This window comes from Macaca thibetana, chromosome 1 (assembly GCF_024542745.1).
Source record: "Macaca thibetana thibetana isolate TM-01 chromosome 1, ASM2454274v1, whole genome shotgun sequence".
NCBI classification, from domain to species: domain Eukaryota; kingdom Metazoa; phylum Chordata; class Mammalia; order Primates; family Cercopithecidae; genus Macaca; species Macaca thibetana.
In genome coordinates this window covers 46,436,848-46,453,912 of record NC_065578.1, presented here as the reverse complement: position 1 = coordinate 46,453,912, position 17,065 = coordinate 46,436,848, and the positions used below count along the sequence as shown (strand labels likewise).

General features: G+C 45.8%; 1 protein-coding gene across 5 annotated transcripts in view; it reads left to right on the top strand.

Annotated features, from left to right (window-relative positions):
* Positions 1-17,065, top strand: part of STIL (STIL centriolar assembly protein) — an 80,095-nt gene that overhangs the window by 2,134 nt on the left and 60,896 nt on the right. For 3 of the 5 annotated variants that reach the window (XM_050748889.1, XM_050748624.1, XM_050749067.1), the window contains exon 2: positions 14,266-14,793. The gene's annotated coding sequence lies outside the window, so the exon portion shown is untranslated. Of the gene's footprint in view, positions 1-14,265; positions 14,794-16,550; positions 16,693-17,065 lie in introns of those variants that run through there. The other 2 variants (XM_050748714.1, XM_050748808.1) reach the window with 2 other exon arrangements.

Sequence of the window (17,065 nt, the reverse complement as noted above, 5' to 3'; positions counted from 1 at the left end):
GGCTTGTCTTGTACTCCTGGGCTCAAGCGATCCTCCTGCCTCAGCCTCCCTAAGTGCTGGGATTACAGGCATGAGCCACCGTGCCCAACCAGGCCTACGCTACACTACAGGTGGTGGTGTGCACCTGTAGTCCCAGCTGCTCGGAAGACTGAGATGGGAGACTGAGATGGGGGATCCCTTGAGCCCAGGAGGTGGAGGATGAGGTGGGAGGATCTCTTGAGCCCAGGAGGTGGAGGCTGAGGTGGGAGGAGCCCTTGAGCCCAGGAGGTGCAAACTCCAGTGAGCCAAGATCGTGCTACTGCATTCTAGCCTGGGCAACAGAGCCAGACCCTGTCTCAAAACAAAAACATTTTTCTATGGATACTGAAATTTGAATTTATATAATTTGCATGTGTCCCAAAATATTATTTCTTTTATTTTTAAAATCCATTTTAAAATGTGAAAATTATTTTGAGCTTGAAGGCTATACAAAAACAGGGACCCACGTTTAGATATATGAATTTTCACATTAAAAAAACATGGCCGGGCGCTGTGGCTCATGCCTGTAATTCCAGCACTTTGGGAGGCCGAGGCGGGCAGATCACCTGAGGTTGGAAGTTCGAAACCAGCCTGGTTAACATGGTGAAACCCCGTTTCTACTAAAAATACAAAATTAGCTGGGTGTGGTGGTATGCGCCTGTAATCCCAGCTACTTGGGGGGCCGAGGCAGGAGAATCGCTTGAACCCAGCAGGCAGAGGTTTCAGTGAGCCGAGACCGGGAGGCAGAGGTTGCAGTGAGCTGAGATCGCACCACTGCACTCCAGCGTGGTGACAGAGCGAGACGCTGTCTCAAAAAAAAGAAGGCGGCTCCAAACCCTTCAGCTTCTGGAGAGGAGGAGCTAGGACATGGGCAGCCAAGAACAAGGACAACTGGTCATATTGGGAATGAGTAGCAGGAGTGTGAAAAAAGCCATATCAAAACAAATGTGCCTTCTTTTCCTTTGTTCACACAGAGTTAAAAGATCTTAAGGATATGGTGTCTGTGAGACACCATACTTGGCATACTTTTAGTGAAAGCCTTAGGACAGAAACAAAAGGACAATCTTTGTTGTTTCCATGACGGAACACCAGAACTATGGATTCCACACAGGGGTTTGGGTCTGAAACTTCCTTGTATGCCTACTTAAAGCAATATGTAGTGATTTTTTTTCACAGAGAAAAAAATCTTTCTGGATAATTATGACCACAGGTGGTTGGGTACTTAATGTCCTGTTCCTTGCCTGTCTCCTTCTGCCAGTTATGTTAGGCAACTAAGGAAAATATTAATGTGGAAAGATTTCTCAAAACTGAAACCCAGACACCCATCCCTGCCAAGGGTTTTCCAGGGAATCATTTCCAGGAATGACAAGGTAAGGCAAAAAAAACACTTTATGGGCTGGGCGAGGTGGTTCACACCTGTAATCTCAGCATTTTGGGAGGCTGAGGTGGGTGGATCACGAGGTCCAGAGATAAAGACCATCCTGGCTAACACGGTGAAACCCCATCTCTACTGAAAATACAAAAAAAATTAGCCGGGCGTGGTGGCACATGCCTGTAGTCCCAGCTACTCAGGAGGCTGAGGCAGGAGAATGGTGTGAACTCGGGAGGCAGAGCTTGCAGTGAGCCAAGATTGCGCCGCTGCACTCTAGTCTGAGCTACAAAGCAAAACTCCATCTAAAAAACCAAAAAAAAAAAAAAAAAAGAAACCACTTTATGACTAGTTGGCCCTTTGAGTTTGTTCCGGTTATCTGTTGCTACAAAACAGCCATTCCCAAAACAATGGCTTAAAACAAGAAACATTCTTTTGTTTGTTTATTTGTTTGTTTTGAGACAGTTTCACTCTTGTTGCCCAGGCTGGAGTGCAATGGCACAATCTCAGCTTACCACAACCTCTGCCTTCTGGGTTCAAGCAATTCTCTTGCCTTAGCCTTCCAAGTAGCTGGGATTACAGGCATACACCACCACTCCTGGCTAATTTTTTCGTATTTTTAGTAGAGACAGGGTTTCTTCATGTTAATCAGACTGGTCTCAAACTCCCGACCTCAGGTCATCCGCCTGCCTTGGCCTCGCAAAGTGCTGCGATTACAGGCATGAGCCACCAAGCCCTGCCTTTTTGTTGTTGTTTTGTTGTTGTTACTGAGACGGAGTCTTGCTCTGTCTCCTGGGCTGGCATTGCAGTGGCACAATCTCAGCTCACTGCAACTTCCACCTCCCAGGTTCAAGCAATTCTCCTGTCTCAGCCTCATGGGTAGCTGGGATTACAGGCACCTGCCACCATGCCTGTCTTATTTTTGTATTTTTAATAGAGACGGGGTTTCACCATGTTGGCCAGGCTGGTCTCAAACTCCTGACCTCAAGCAATCCGCCTGCCTCAGCCTCCCAAGTGCTGGGATTACAGGTGTGAGCCACGGTGCCTGGCCAAAACAAGAAACATTTATTTTCCTTATGACCTGAAAATTGGGCTGGGCCCAGTGGGGACAGCTCATCTTCATCCCACATGGCATCAGCTGGGGCAGCTCAACTGAGGGCTGGAGAATCCATATCCAAGAAGGCTCATTCACATGGCTGACAGAGGATATTTTTTTTTCCTCTTGTGAGTGTCAATACTTAATTTTGGTGTAGAGACGGGAAGCTGGAAAATACACTATTTAAATTTTACTTGGCTCCCCCTAACATCGTGGAAACCCTCTTTCCCTAAAGACCATGGGGTTTACCACTAGTTGCTTAGGTTTCTTTTTACAGCATGATGGCTGAATGTTACTCTTCAAGAGTAAACATTCCAGGAGATGGGGAGGAGAAACTGCCAGTTTTTAAAACCTGGGTTTAGAAACTGCCACAGCACCTCTTCTTTCACCATATTCTTTCAGTCAACCACACACACAGCCCAGATTCAAGGAGAGGGTACACAAGCCCTACTTCTCAATAAGAGGAGTGTCAGAGAATTTTGGTGCCATGTTTTAAAGTTGCTACAGGGTCCAAAAGCCCTCTATGGAACCTTAGATTTAGTAAGCTGAGATGGATTTTACAGAGCTTAGAGAAAACTCCTGTATAATCAAGACAGGCCTAGATGACCTTCCTTCTCTTAGACTCCTCCCTGGCAAGCTAGACCAGATCAACAGGAGCACTCAAAAAGAGAAATAAGCCAAGGAAGTTAGGATCTCCAAGTAGCTTTGGGCCTCTTTTATCACACTGGCAGTCACATGGAGCCAAGCCGAGGACATGGAATTAATAAAAGACACAATACTACACTGATGCTTGAAAATTCAACCCTGCTGCTTGTCCACAGTGAAGGGTCTACCGCTTAGCATCTTGATCCTAATTTGTCTCCAAGGAATCCATTTTGTCTTAGCCATATATTATTGCTCCTTGGAGGTGGCAGAGAAGCACTGAATTCCACCTAGGGGTAAACCACCAGATATGCAATAATAGTATGCCCCAATAAATGTATATAGAAGTGTATGTCACCCAGTAAAGGGGCATTTCCTAACTATACCTATAGACTGAATCTGTAGGCTAAATAAATTTGATTTTATCTATTAAATGTCTACTATGGTTGCTCACACCTGTAATCCCAGCACTTTGGGAAGCCAAGATGGGTGGCTCACCTGACCTCAGGAGTTTGAGACCAGCCTGGCCAACATGATGAAACCCCATCTCTACTAAAATACAAATTAGCTGGGCATAGTGGCGGGTGCCTATAATCGCAGCTGCTTGAGAGGCTGAGGCAGGAGAATCACTTGAACCTGGGAGGTGGAGTTGCAGTGAGCCGAGATCACACCACTGCACTCCAGCCTGGGCGACAGAGCGAGACTCCATCTCAGAAAAGAAAAAAAAGTCTATGTGCCAGGCATTTTTTGGATAATCGACTTTTAAAATAAATCAATCAGAATACCTATGAAGATTTCTGTGCCACTTTTTTTTTTTTTTTTTTTTTTTTTTTTGAGACGTACTTTCACTCTTGTTGCCCAGGCTGGAGTGCAATGCGCAATCTTGGCTCACTGCAACCTCCACCTCCTGGGTTCAAGCAATTCTCCTGCCTCAGCCTCCTGAGTAGCTGGGATTACAGGCATGCGCCACCACACCTGGCTAATTTTGCATTTTTAGTAGAGACAGGGTTTTGCCATGTTGGTCAGGCTGGTCTTGAACTCCTGACCTCAAGTGATCTGCCCTCCTTGGCCTCACAAAGTGCTGGGATTACAGGCGTGAGCTATCACACCTGGCCTCAGATATATTCTAATTGCTAGATTGTGAGGAGGTCCAGTGTGTCCCAGGGGAGAGTTAGAGGACACTGGAAGTGCTTAGGGAAGTAGCTATATGCCAACTCGTATGTAAATGTTTCAATATTTTTGTTGTTTGCTTATTTTTGAAACAGGGTCTCTGTTGCCCAGGCTAGAGTGTAGTGGCACATCACAGCTCACTTTAGCCTTGACCTCCTGAGTAGCTGGGACTACAGGTGTGTACCACCATGCCTTCCTTATTTTTCTATTCTTTGTAGAGACAGGATTTTGCCATGTTGCCCAGGCTGGTCTCAAACTCTTGGGCTCAAGTGACCCACCCAGCTCAGCCTCCTAGAGTGCTAGGATTTCAGGCATGAGCCACCGCGCCCAGCGTGTTTCAATATTTTAATCACCAATATAGCCTTTCCAGTTGGGTATTAGCTAAATGTCAGCCTTGCCTTGCCTATGAAATTCTTATAATGCTGTGAAGTTAGTACTATCATTTTACAGATGGAGAAATAGAGCCAGGAAGTAGAAGTACTTTGCTCAAGACCACAAGGCAATGCTGGGCATGGTGGCTCACGCCTGTAATCCCAGCACTTTGGGAGGCTGAAGTGGGCGGATCACCTGAGGTCGGGAGTTTGAGACCAGCCTAACCAACTTGGAGAAACCTCGTCTTTACTAAAAATACAAAATTAGCCAGGTGTGGTGCTGGGTGCCTGTAATCCCAGCTACTCGGGAGGCTAAGGCAGGAGAACCACCTGAACCTGGGAGGTGGAGGTTGCGGTGAGCCAAGATCGTGCCATTACACTTCAGCCTGGGCATCAAGAGTGAAACTCTATCTCAAACAAAAACAAAACAAAACAACAACAACAAAAAACCACCAACAAAAAAAAAACCCACAAGGCAAATAGATGACAAAGTCAAATTCAAATTCAGCATGTATGACTTTAAAATGTGCATTTCTATACAACACTGACTCCATGAAAAGTTCCATACTCACAAAAATCCCGTCAAAATATGTTGCATTACAGACCAGAAGACTGATCTCAGAAAGATGTATAGCAAGGGCTATCCTTAAAACCCACCCTTACCTGTAGGTGTTTATCATGGAGTACATTAGGTCTTTTCACATACATTCAGTATCTCCATACTATTCCCAGGGTAGATCTATGTTCCTAGTGCCCTTTGTAGGGGATTAGGAAATAGGCTTTGTCACCATTCATCAATCCTATTTATCATAATTGCCTCTTAGAGATAGATATCTGTTCCCATACTTTCATTTTCCCAGCCTTGACTACTCCCCTTGGCTGCCTATGTTATATTCATGTTTCAGAATTCAGCTTGAGCCTGGGCAACCTAGTGAGACCCTGTCTTTACAAAAAATTAGAAAAGTTAGACAGATGTGGTGGCCCGTGCCTGTGATCCCAGCTACTCAGGAAGCTGAAGCGGGAGGATTACTTGAGCCCGGGAGGTTGAGGCTGCAGTGAACTGTGATCATGCTGCTCCAGCATGGTTGACAGAGAGAGACCTTGTCTCAAAAAAAAAAGAAAAAAAGTTGGGCATGTTGGCTCATGTCTGTAATCCCAGCACTTTAGGAGGCCAAGGCAGGAGGATCACTTGAGCCCAGGTGTTCAAGACAAGCCTGGGCAAAATGGTGAGACCCCATCTCTTGAAAAATTGATTGATTGATTGATTAAGACAGAATCTGGCTCTGTTGCCCAGACTGGAGTGCAGTGGCATGATCTCGGCTCACTGCAACCTCTGCCTCCCGGGTTCAAGCAATTCTCCTGCCTCAGCCTCCTAAGTAGCTGAGATTACAGGCACATGCCACGATGCCTGGCTAATTTTTTGTATTTTTTTTGTAGAGACAGGGTTTCACCATGCTTGCCAGGCTGGTCTTGAACTCCTGACCTCGTGATCCACCCGCCTCGGCCTGCCAAAGTGCTGGGATTATAGGCGTGAGCCACCGCGCCCGGCTCACATCACATCACTTTGGGAGGTGGAGGTGGTTGGATCACCTTAGGTCAGGAGTTCAAGACCAGCCTGGCCAACACGGTGAAACCCCGTCTCTACTAAAAATACAAACATTAACTGGGAGTGGTGGTACACACCTGTAATCTCAGCCACTTGGGAGGCTGAGACAGGAGAATTGCTTGAACCTGGGATGTGGAGGTTGCAGCGAGACGAGATCGTGCCACTGCTCTCCAGCCTGGGTGACAGAGTGAGACTCCATCTCTGAGCCACTGCGCCCGGCCCATCTCAAAAAAAAAAAAAAGTGATGTGACAGATCTGGTAGCAGACAATATGACTGCTCTCCTGGGAGTGACTTTCTCAGCTGAGCTTAGCTCTATACTGCAGAACTGCAGGCAGACCAGTGAAGGGAGACTGACTGTCTTTAGCTAAATTTGCAACATCTTTGCTAACTTCGCAAGCTTAGGTAGGTTGGTTATACCTGCAATTTCTTTGTCTGCAAAATCAGGATGATGGTACATTAGCTCAGTTTAGTAAATACTTTTAGAGAATTTACCAGTATGTGATATTTGATCATTCCAGTATTCATTCCAAATAATCCAAGCTTTAAAAAATAAGTAAAATAAGTCAATGTGACTTGAGACATAAATTGTAATTGTTGCCTCTCCTAAGATTTTTAAGTGTCTAAAAGGAATTTTGCATAAGTTGACAGATTAGCAATCTTCTTTAAAAATATGTTTCTTAAGGCTGGGCGCAGTGGCTCATGCCTGTAATCCCAGCACTCCTTGGGAGGCCAAGGCAGGTAGATCTCCTGAACTCAGGAGTTTGAGACTAGCTTGGGCAACATGGTGAAACCTCATCTCTACAAAAAACACAAAAATTAGCCTGGTGTGGTGGCGCATGCCTGTAGTCCCAGCTACTTGGGTGGAGAGGGGGCTGAAGTGAGAGGATCACTTGAGCCCAGGAGGCTGAAGCTGCAGTGAGCTGAGATCTTGCCACTGCACTCCCACCTGGGTGACAGAGACCCCGTCTTTTTAAAACAAGAGACATAAAAATATGTTTCTTAAAAGCAAACCTGTAGTTGTTTTAAAAATCAGTAGTACAATTTAGCTTAAAAGTGTAAGTTGAGAAAGGGAAAGTTGGGTGTTTGGAGAAACTTAGTACAGTAATAAGTAACAGAACCAGGAAGAGGAGAAATAACCGATTCCAACTTCCCTGTTCCTGGTGATAACAATAGTTCTTTAATCCCCACAGCCAGTCTGTTAGCAGGCACCATCAGGGTTTATAGCACTGAAAATTTACTTGGTCTAATCATAAAGACCATGTCATGTGGACAGGGACTGAAAAGGAATAAGGAAAAACAATTGATGTCTTTGGGTTGCTATAACAGAATACCATAAACAGGTAGCTTATAAACAGCAGAAATTTATTTTTCACAGCTCTCGAAGCTAGGAAGTTAGAGATCAAGGACCTGGTATCTAGGGAGGGCCTGCTATCTTGGTTCATAGACAGCCATTTTCTCCATGTGACTTCACAGGGCAGAAAGGAGCAAGGGAGCTCTCTGGAGGTTTCTTTTATAAGGTACTAATCCCATTCATGAAGGCTCTGCCATCATGACTTCATCAACTCCCAAAGGCTCCCCCTACTTACTATCATATTAGGGGTTAGGATTTCAACATATGAATTTTGTGGGGAACACAAATATTCAGTCTACAGCAGTTAGAATATAGAATTCTGGATGAATTTTTCCTTTTATAATTTTTTTCTTATTATAACATTGTTTATGCAACAAATTTATACTTTAAAAAAAAAATGACACACTGGAAATGGTTATCTGTAAAGCAAACTAAAGAACTTGGAAATTTTAAAAATAAAACCAGTAGCTTTTCTCTGTAAGGACCAAAAGTAGTAGCAATTCCACAGTGTCTTGAAATGATACATAAATGGCCAGGTGCGGTGTGGCTCACGCCTGTAATCCCAGCACTTTGGGAGGCCAAGGCGGGTGGATCACCTGAGGTCAGGAGTTTGAGACCAGCCTGACCAACATGGTGAAACCCTGTCTCTACTGAAAATACAAAAATTAGCTGGGCATGGTGGTGGGTGCCTATAATCCCAGCTACTCAGGAGGCTGAGGCAGGAGAACTGCTTGAACCCGGGAGGTGAACGTTGCAGTGAGCCAAGATGACGCCAATGCATTCCAGCCTGGGTGACAGAGCAAGACTCCATCTCAAAAAAAAAAAAGAAATGATACATAAATATATATAAACAGGGATCAAAGACTAGCATGGTATATCTTCAGTCTATTTAAACAGGCCTGTCATCTAACAATTATTCATATTTGCTTTGGATAATTACCTCTTATTACACAGCCTATAAAATTGTGCCTTCCCTGTTCTATGCTTATCATGTCCTTTCAACTCCCCATACCAGCTAGCACAAAACTTAGTGTATAGTAGGTCCTTGGTATAGCATTTGTAGATTTTATTCCATTAAACTTATTCTCTTTCTTTTTTTTGAGATGGAGTCTCGCTCTGTCGCCAGGCTGGAGTGTAGTGGCACGATCTTGGCTCACCGCAACCGCAGCCTCCTGGGTTCAAGCAATTCTTCTGCCTCAGCCTCCCGAGTAGAAATTACAGGCATGTGCCACCACGCCCAGCTAATTTTTTGTATTTTTAGTAGAAATGGGGTTTCTCCATGTTGGTCAGGCTGATCTCGAACTCCCAACCTCAGGTGATCCGCCCACCTCGGCCTCCCAAAGTGCTGCGATTACAGGCGTGAGCCACTGCGCCCAGCCTAAAGTGCCATTTTAATCACATCATATCAAGTGTACATAGTAGTCTGGGTGCTATGGCTCACGCCTGCAATCCCAGCACTTTGGAAATCCGAGCACTTTGGAGGCCCAGTACTTGAGGCTAGGAGTTCAATACCAGACTGGCCAATATAGAGAGAGTACTTCTCTACTGGAAAAAAAAAAAAAAAAAAGCTGGGCATGGTGGCACCCTCCTGTAGTCCCAGCTACTTGGAGGCTGAGGTGGGTGGATTATTTGAGACCAGGAGGTTGAGGTTGCAGTGAGCTATGATTGTGCCACTGCACTCCAGCCTGGGCAACAGAGCAAGGCACTGTCTCTAAAAAACAAAAAAAGGAAAGAAGGAAGTGTACCTACTATCACCTTGACTATTGAGGTTGGCTTGATGACCCATCAGAAGTAGTGTTTGTCAGGTTTTCCCGTTGTAAAGTCACTTTCCTCCCTCTGCCTTTCTCCCTCAACCCAATATTATACACTTTGAAGAAATGTCATTACGTGCAGCCCACACCTAAGGAGTGGGGGTTATGTGTTATGCTCACCTCTTCCCTTTTGTCTAACTCATACTACATTTCTCTTTCTAATATCAAAGTACTTTTAAAGAAAATCATAAATCATGAGAAGCTGACACAGAATTCCTTTCTTTTACATGCTAAATTCAATCTGGAATCAAATCATATTGATTATTCCTTCAAAATATATCCAGAATACAATAACCTCTCCCCACCTCCATTGCTACCATTCTGGTCCAAGTCACCATCTATCTCCTAAGTTATTGCAGCAGTTTTTGAACTGGTCTCCTTGCATCTCTGCCCTTGCCCCATACAGTTTATTCTCAATATAGCAATCAATGGTCCTTTTAAAACCTAAAATCATAGCCTCAGCCAGGTGCAATGGCTCACGCCTGTAATTCCAGCACTTTGGGAGGCCGCGGCAGGCGGGTTGCCTGAGGTCAGGAGTTTGAGACCAGCCAGGCCTATATGGTGAAAATCCCTCCCTACCAAAAATACAAAAATTAGCTGGGCGTGGTGGCGGGGACCTGTATTCCCAGCTGCGGGAGGCTGAGGCACAAGAAATGCTTGAACCTGGGAGGTGGAGGTTGCAGTGAGCCTAGATGGTGCCACTGCACTCCAGCCTGGGCAACAGAGCAAGACTCCATCTCAAAAAACAAAACAGGCCGGGCGCGGTGGCTCAAGCCTGTAATCCCAGCACTTTGGGAGGCCGAGACGGGCGGATCACGAGGTCAGGAGATCGAGACCATCCTGGCTAACACGGTGAAACCCCGTCTCTACTAAAAAATACAAAAAACTAGCCGGGAGAGGTGGTGGGCGCCTGTAGTCCCAGCTACTTGGGAGGCTGAGGCAGGAGGATGGCGTAAACCCGGGAGGCGGAGCTTGCAGTGAGCTGAGATCCGGCCACTGCACTCCAGCCCGGGCGACAGAGCCAGACTCCGTCTCAAAAAAAAAAAAAAAAAAAACAAAACCAAACCAAACAAACAAAAACCTAAAATTAGATTATGTCAGTCCTGTATATAAAATCTTCCAGGCCGGGGGTGGTGGCTCACGCCTGTAATCCCAACACTTTGGGAGGCTGAGGCAGACAAATCACGAGGTCAGAAGTTCAAGACGAGCCTGGCCAACATGGTGAAACCCTGTCTCTACTAAAAATAAAAAAAATTAGCTGGGCATAGTGGCGGGCGCCTGTAATCCCAGCTACTCGGGAGGCTGAGGCAGGGTTCATCGCTTGAACCTGCTAGTCGTAGGTTGCAGTGAGCTGAGATCACACCACTGTACTCCAGGCCTGGCGCCAGAGTGAGACTCCGTCTCAAAAAAAATCATCCAAAGGCGTCCCATGTAACTCAGGGCCTTTGCACTTCATGTGCCTAATGGCAATCATTGAGATGTGTAACTTTTCTTTCCAGAAAGAACTTTTCAGTCAGCTGCAAAGACTGCAGTTGCCTGACAGCCTCTCGCTGTGGCCTTTGGAATCTGCCTTAGCTTTGGTGCTTGTTCTTTCTTGGAAGCCTCAGGCAATGACTAGGCACAGCAAGTATTCTAGGGCCTAGCCATTTCTGCCTAATGTGGGACTCCTCTAATGGACAATCTTTGCTCTGGAGCTCCTCATTGGGCTGGCCAGCAGTTTGTCAGACATGCATGGCTGTCTGAGGCCCTTCCTGTTCTCACACTAGAGCTCAGGAACTGACCATCATTCCCCTTAAAATGTGTGCCCTAGATGCCAAGAATTTTTTCAGGAAAGCAGAGAATGATGCTCTATAGAGCATATATTTTTTTTTTTTTTTTTTTTTTTTTTCTGGAGATGTAGTCTCACTCTGTTGCCTAGGCGGAGTGCGGTGTTGTGATTTCGGCTCACTGCAAACTCTGCCTCCCAGATTCAAGCGATTCTCCTGCCTCAGCCTCCCTAGTAGTTGGGATTACAAGTGCTCACCCCTATGCCCAGCTAATTTTTGTATTTTTAGCAGAGATGGCGTTTCACCATGTTGGGCAGGCTGGTCTTGAACTCCTGACTTCAGGTGATCCACCTGCTTTAGCCTCCCAAAGTGCTGGGATTACAGGCGTGAGCCACTGCACCTGGCCTTAGAGCACATATTTCTTTGCTAGTTTGATACATTTTTCAGAATAGTGTTTTCACTCTCTTAAAAGGGTAGATGCTTATTCTGACCAGGGCAGCCTACAAATACAGCTCAGACTTTAAGATATTTCCATATTGCTCAGGAAACTAACAAAAGTGGAGTGTTGAGCAAAGTAAGTGACATTTCAAATCCTGACTCTGCACTAACTAGCTGTGGGATCGTAACACATTTCATCTCTTGTTAAATAGGGATAACACTTCTGTACTTTGGCTGTTAGGAGAATAATATCAGATACTGGTGGAGAAAGCACTAATACCACATTAGCTGTGGAAATAATTATAAATTATCAAAGGAATATTAATACAATATATACAGTCTTCCCTCTGTATCCATGGGGGATTGGTTCCAGGAACCCCAGGGATACCAATTTGGCTCACAGATACTCAAGTCTTTTATATAAAATGCCGTAGTATTTGCATATAACCAGTGTACAGTCATCCTTATACTTTAAATTATCTTAAAACAAAAATTAGTTGGGCATGGTGGCATGTGCCTGTAGTCTCAGTTTCTGGGGAGGCTGAAGTGGAGGATCACTTCAGCCAGAAGTTGAGTCTGTGGTGACAGAGCAAGACCCTGTCTCAAAAAAAAAAAAAAAAAAAAATCGTCTCTAGACTACTTATAATAACTAATTGTATGAACTAATTGTATAATACCTAGCACATTGTATAATACCTAATACAGTGTACATGCTATGTAAAAAGTGGTTATAGGTTTTTGTTTTTGTTTTTTTTTGAGACAGAGTTTCACTCTTGTCACCCAGGCTGGAGTGCAATGGCGCGATCTTGGCTCACTGCAACCTCCGCCTCCCGGGTTCAAGCGATTCTCCTGCCTCAGCCTCCCTAGTAGCTGGAATTACAGGCATGTGCCACCACACGTGGCTGATTTTGTGTTTTTAGTAGAGATGGGGTTTCTCCATGTTAGTCAGGCTGGTCTCGAACTCCCGACCTCAGGTGATCCGCCCACCTCAGCCTCCCAAAGTGCTGGGATTATAGGCATGAGCCACTGTGCCTGGTCAAAGTGGTTATGGTTTTAAATTAAATTATTTGCGAGATAGGGTCTCACTCTGTCACCCAGGCTGGAGTGCAGTAGTACAATCATAGCTCACTGCAGCCTCAAACTCCTGGGCACAAGCAATCCTCCCACCTAAGCCTTCCCAGTAGCTAGGGCTACAGGCCTGTACTACCACATCCCACTAATTCTTAAATTTTCTGTAGAAACAGGATGCTGCTATATTGCCCAGGCTGGTCTTGAACTATTGGTCTCAAGCGATCCTCCCATCTCAGCCTTGCAAAGTGTTGGGATTACAGGCAGGAGCTACCGCACCCAATATGTGTGTCTTATTTGTATTATTATTTTTGAGGCAGGGTCTTGATCTGTCACCCAGGCTGGAGTGCAGTGGCACAATCTCAGTTCACTGCAACCTCTGCCTCCCCAGTTCAAGCCATCCTCCCACCTCAGCCTCCCAAGTAGTAGGACTACAGGCACATGCCACCATGCCTGGTGAATTTTTTGTATTTTTTGTAGAGATAGGGTTTTGCCATGTTGCCCAGACTGGATTTGTGTTATTTTTATTGTTGTTATTTTGTTTTTTTCCCCTCTGAATATTTCCATTTGTGGTTGGCTGAATCCGTGGATATGGAACCCACTGATAGAGGGCTGACTGTACATAAATACATAAAATATCAATACTATATATAATATCAATAGTTGTAGAGATAGGCATATATGGTTTATAAATTTAAGTCACATTCTTTTCTTCTATTCAACGAGAATTTAAAATTTTTATGTTACTTTGCTGGGGGCGGTGGCTCACTCCTGTAATCCCAGCAGTTTCAGAGGCCGAGGTGGGCAGATCACTTAAGGTCAGGAATTCCAGATCAGCCTGGCGGCCAACATGGTGAAACCTGGTCTCTACTAAAAATACAAAAACTAGCCGGCCGTTGTAGTGCTTGCCTGTAACCCCAGCTATTCCGGAGGCTGAGGCAGGAGAATTGCTTGAACCTGGAAGGCAGTGTGCAGTGAGTTGCAGTGAGCCAAGATAGTGCCACTGCACTCCAGCCTGGGCGACAGAGCAAGACACGGTCTCAATCAATCAATAAATTAATAAATAAAAATTTGGGCCCAGCGTGGTGGCTCACGCCTGTAATCCCAGCACTTTGGGAGGCCAAGGCGGGTGGATCACCTGAGGTCAAGAGTTCAAGACCAGCCTAGCCAACGTGGTAAAACCCCGTCTCTACTAAAAAACACAAAAATTAGCCGGGCGTGGTGGTGGGTGGTAGATCTCAGCTACTTGGAAGCCTGAGACAGGAGAATGGCTTGAACTCGGGAGGGGGAGGTTGCGGTGAGCCGAGATCGCGCCATCGCACTGCAGCCTGGGCGACAGAGTGAGATTCCACCTCAAAAATAAATAAATAAATAAATAAATAAATAAATAATATCACTAACACAGATGGCTTCCTAGGAAATAAACTGGAAGAAATCTAGAACTTGAGGATAAGTAATCAGAAAAAGGAAAAATTAAAATGTAAATTTTAGAATAAAAATTAAAAAGTAAGAAACTGGAAGAACTCTAACTTTGTTTTTTGTGCTTTCGGGTAAATAGTTTGGAAACTGTTCTTCAGGTGTCCGCTTCCAGTATCCGACCGATGACCGTCTTATAGAGCACTTCCGGCTTCATCTGCCACTCGCTCCTCCGTCTACCTAGCTGGGCTTTCCATTGCGCTAGCGGAAAGCCTACCCCGCCCCGGAACTTAACCGTTGACGAAATGAAAGGTTTAAATCCTCCGAACCTCGATCCTGGAGCGCCGATGGCGCCCGCAGTTCTCCAAGAAGACTTGGGATTGGTCGAGCGTAGAACCAGCACGGGGCGCTGATTGGTTGGCACGCCAGTACGTAACGGCGACCGTGCGCGGCGCTCTAGCACCACCCCCGCTCCCTGACTGGCGGGGTTTCTGACCAGTCAGCAGGCGCGGCGCGGCCTTCGGTTTCGCGAGCCTGTGTTTGCCGCCTAGATTCCCGCGACCCCAACGTCCCAGAGGCGGTATCGGAGTTGGTGGTGAGGTGGTGGTGCTCCCTGGCGCCGGCTCCTGCTTCTACCCTGCAAACAGACCTCAGCTCCGCGGAAGTTGCGGTAAGTGGAGCTTTGTGCTGCTGGTTCCCCCCTGAGGGGCGGCAGCGGGGCCCGGGGAAGGTTGGTGGGACCATTCAAAGCCCTGTAGTGGGTTCCGCCCTCCAGGAGCCTGGAGCCGATGACGAGAAGGGGAGCTAGTGGGAGAAATTAAGCATTCCATGAAATCCTTGGGTATGATCTGAGCTAAGATATGCGAAAGAGGTTTGCAGTCGATAACGTGCCATTTAAAGTTGTTTTTACGGTGGGAATTTCTTGAGGCCTGAAACCTTGAATGCTCCCTCTTGCATTCCTCACAATTTCTGGCTTACACTCTGCTACGTAGTAAAGGGATCAGTTAATGTTTGAAGTTCGTGGACTACTGGAAGTAAAGTGTAAGCCGCAAAGTGCGAGAATGCTATGCGTGTGAGTACAGAGACAGTATAGTACCATCACCAGGGTGTTTGGGAGAAGGTTTCACAGAGGAAGTGACATTCGAGTTGGATTGTGAGGGATGGCGGGGGTTTACCAGGGCATTCCAAGTTAAGGGGGGCAGCCTGTGCAGATACTGAAACCGGGGCACTGCAAGTAGTTCAGTTTGACTGGAATGTAGGATGAGTGGATGGGGGTTAAGGTTGGAATAATAGAGTGGGGCTGGATTGTGAAGATCCTTTATTCTGTGTGTAAAGAGGAGCCATCGGCTTTTTTAAAAAAATTATTTTTATTTTTATTTTTGAGACGCAGTTTCACTCTTTGGCCCAGGCTGGAGTGAAGTGGCATGATCTTGGCTCACAGCAACCTCCGTCCCCCGGGTTCAAGCGATTCTCCTGCCTCAGCCTCCCTAGTAGCTGGGATTATGGGCACATGCCACCACGCTCAGCAGTTTTTTGTATTTTTACTAGAGACGGGGTTTCACCATATTGGCCAGGCTGGTCTCGAACTCCTGACTTCAGGTGATCCACCCACTTCGGCCTCCCAAAATGTTGAGATTACAGGCGTGAGCCACCGCGCCTGACATGAGCCATTGACTTTTAAAGCAGGAGAATAATTTGATCAGATTTATATCGAAATACCCTTCTAGCAGCACTGTGGGGACTTTTCCCTAAGTACCGTGAGAGTTGATGAAGTTAGCAACTGAGTTGGTGGGTGTGGAAAGATTATTTGTATGGAAGAAGGGATGAGGATGATTTGAAGGTTTCTATTGTATACGATGATGCCTTCACCTGAGAATATGTTTTGCTAGGTATAGATATTGTGTGGTTTTAGTTTCATTAGCTTTAATTGCTTGTACAACACTGACAGTAAAACTACCTTATGTATATTGTTTTAAAATGAGAAATCAACATTATCCATCTTTTCACTCCAATGAATAAAGAAGACACAATAGCACATTTTAAGATACTTCTGTTTAATGAAGAAAAAATTGGCGCTTTTTATACTTTGTAGAGTTATAGTTATCCACGTGAATACTGTTATCCGTGACAACCAAGTACTAAGGAAGGGTTTTAGGATTTAAAGCCTGCATTCCATGGAAGCTGCATTAAACCTTTTAAGTCCAGATATTTCTAAGAAGGACTTTTTAGTCAACTTTTTTTTTTTGAGACAGAGTCTCGCTCTGTCGCCCAGGCTAGAGTTCAGTGGTGCAATCTCCACTCACTGCAAGCTCCGCCTCCTGGGTTCAAGCCATTCTCCTGCCTCAGCCTCCCGAGTAGCTGGACTACAGGTGACCGCCACCACGCCCCACTAATTTTTTGTATTTTTAGTAGAGACGGGGTTTCACCGTGTTAGCCTGGATGGTCTCAATCTCCTGACCTCGTGATCTGCCTGCTTCGGCCTCCCAAAGTGTTGGAATTACAGGCATGAGCCACCGTGCCCGGCCTAGTCAACTTTATTAAGAACACATTTTTCTCTGCCTTGAACAAGGTATAAGAGCACTTTCAATAGGATTTTCAGCCTCTGACTTTATCTAAAAAGTCTCTTCTAAATAATCTCTGCACCTGGATTAATTATCCTTTTCTCCTTTATCTTGCTTCACACAGAGTGAGACAGAGACTCACTCTCTTGCCCAGGCTGGAGTGCAGTGGGACAATCTCGGCTCACTGCAACCTCTGCCTCCCAGGTTCAGACGATTCTCCTGCCCCAGCCTCCTGGCTAGCTGGGATTACAGGTGTGCACCACCATGCCCAGCTAATTTTTGTGTTTTTAGTAGAGAAGGGGTTTCACCATGTTGGCCAGGATAGTCTCAGACTCCTGACCTCAGGTGATCCACCTGCCTCAGCCTCCCAAAGTGCTGGAA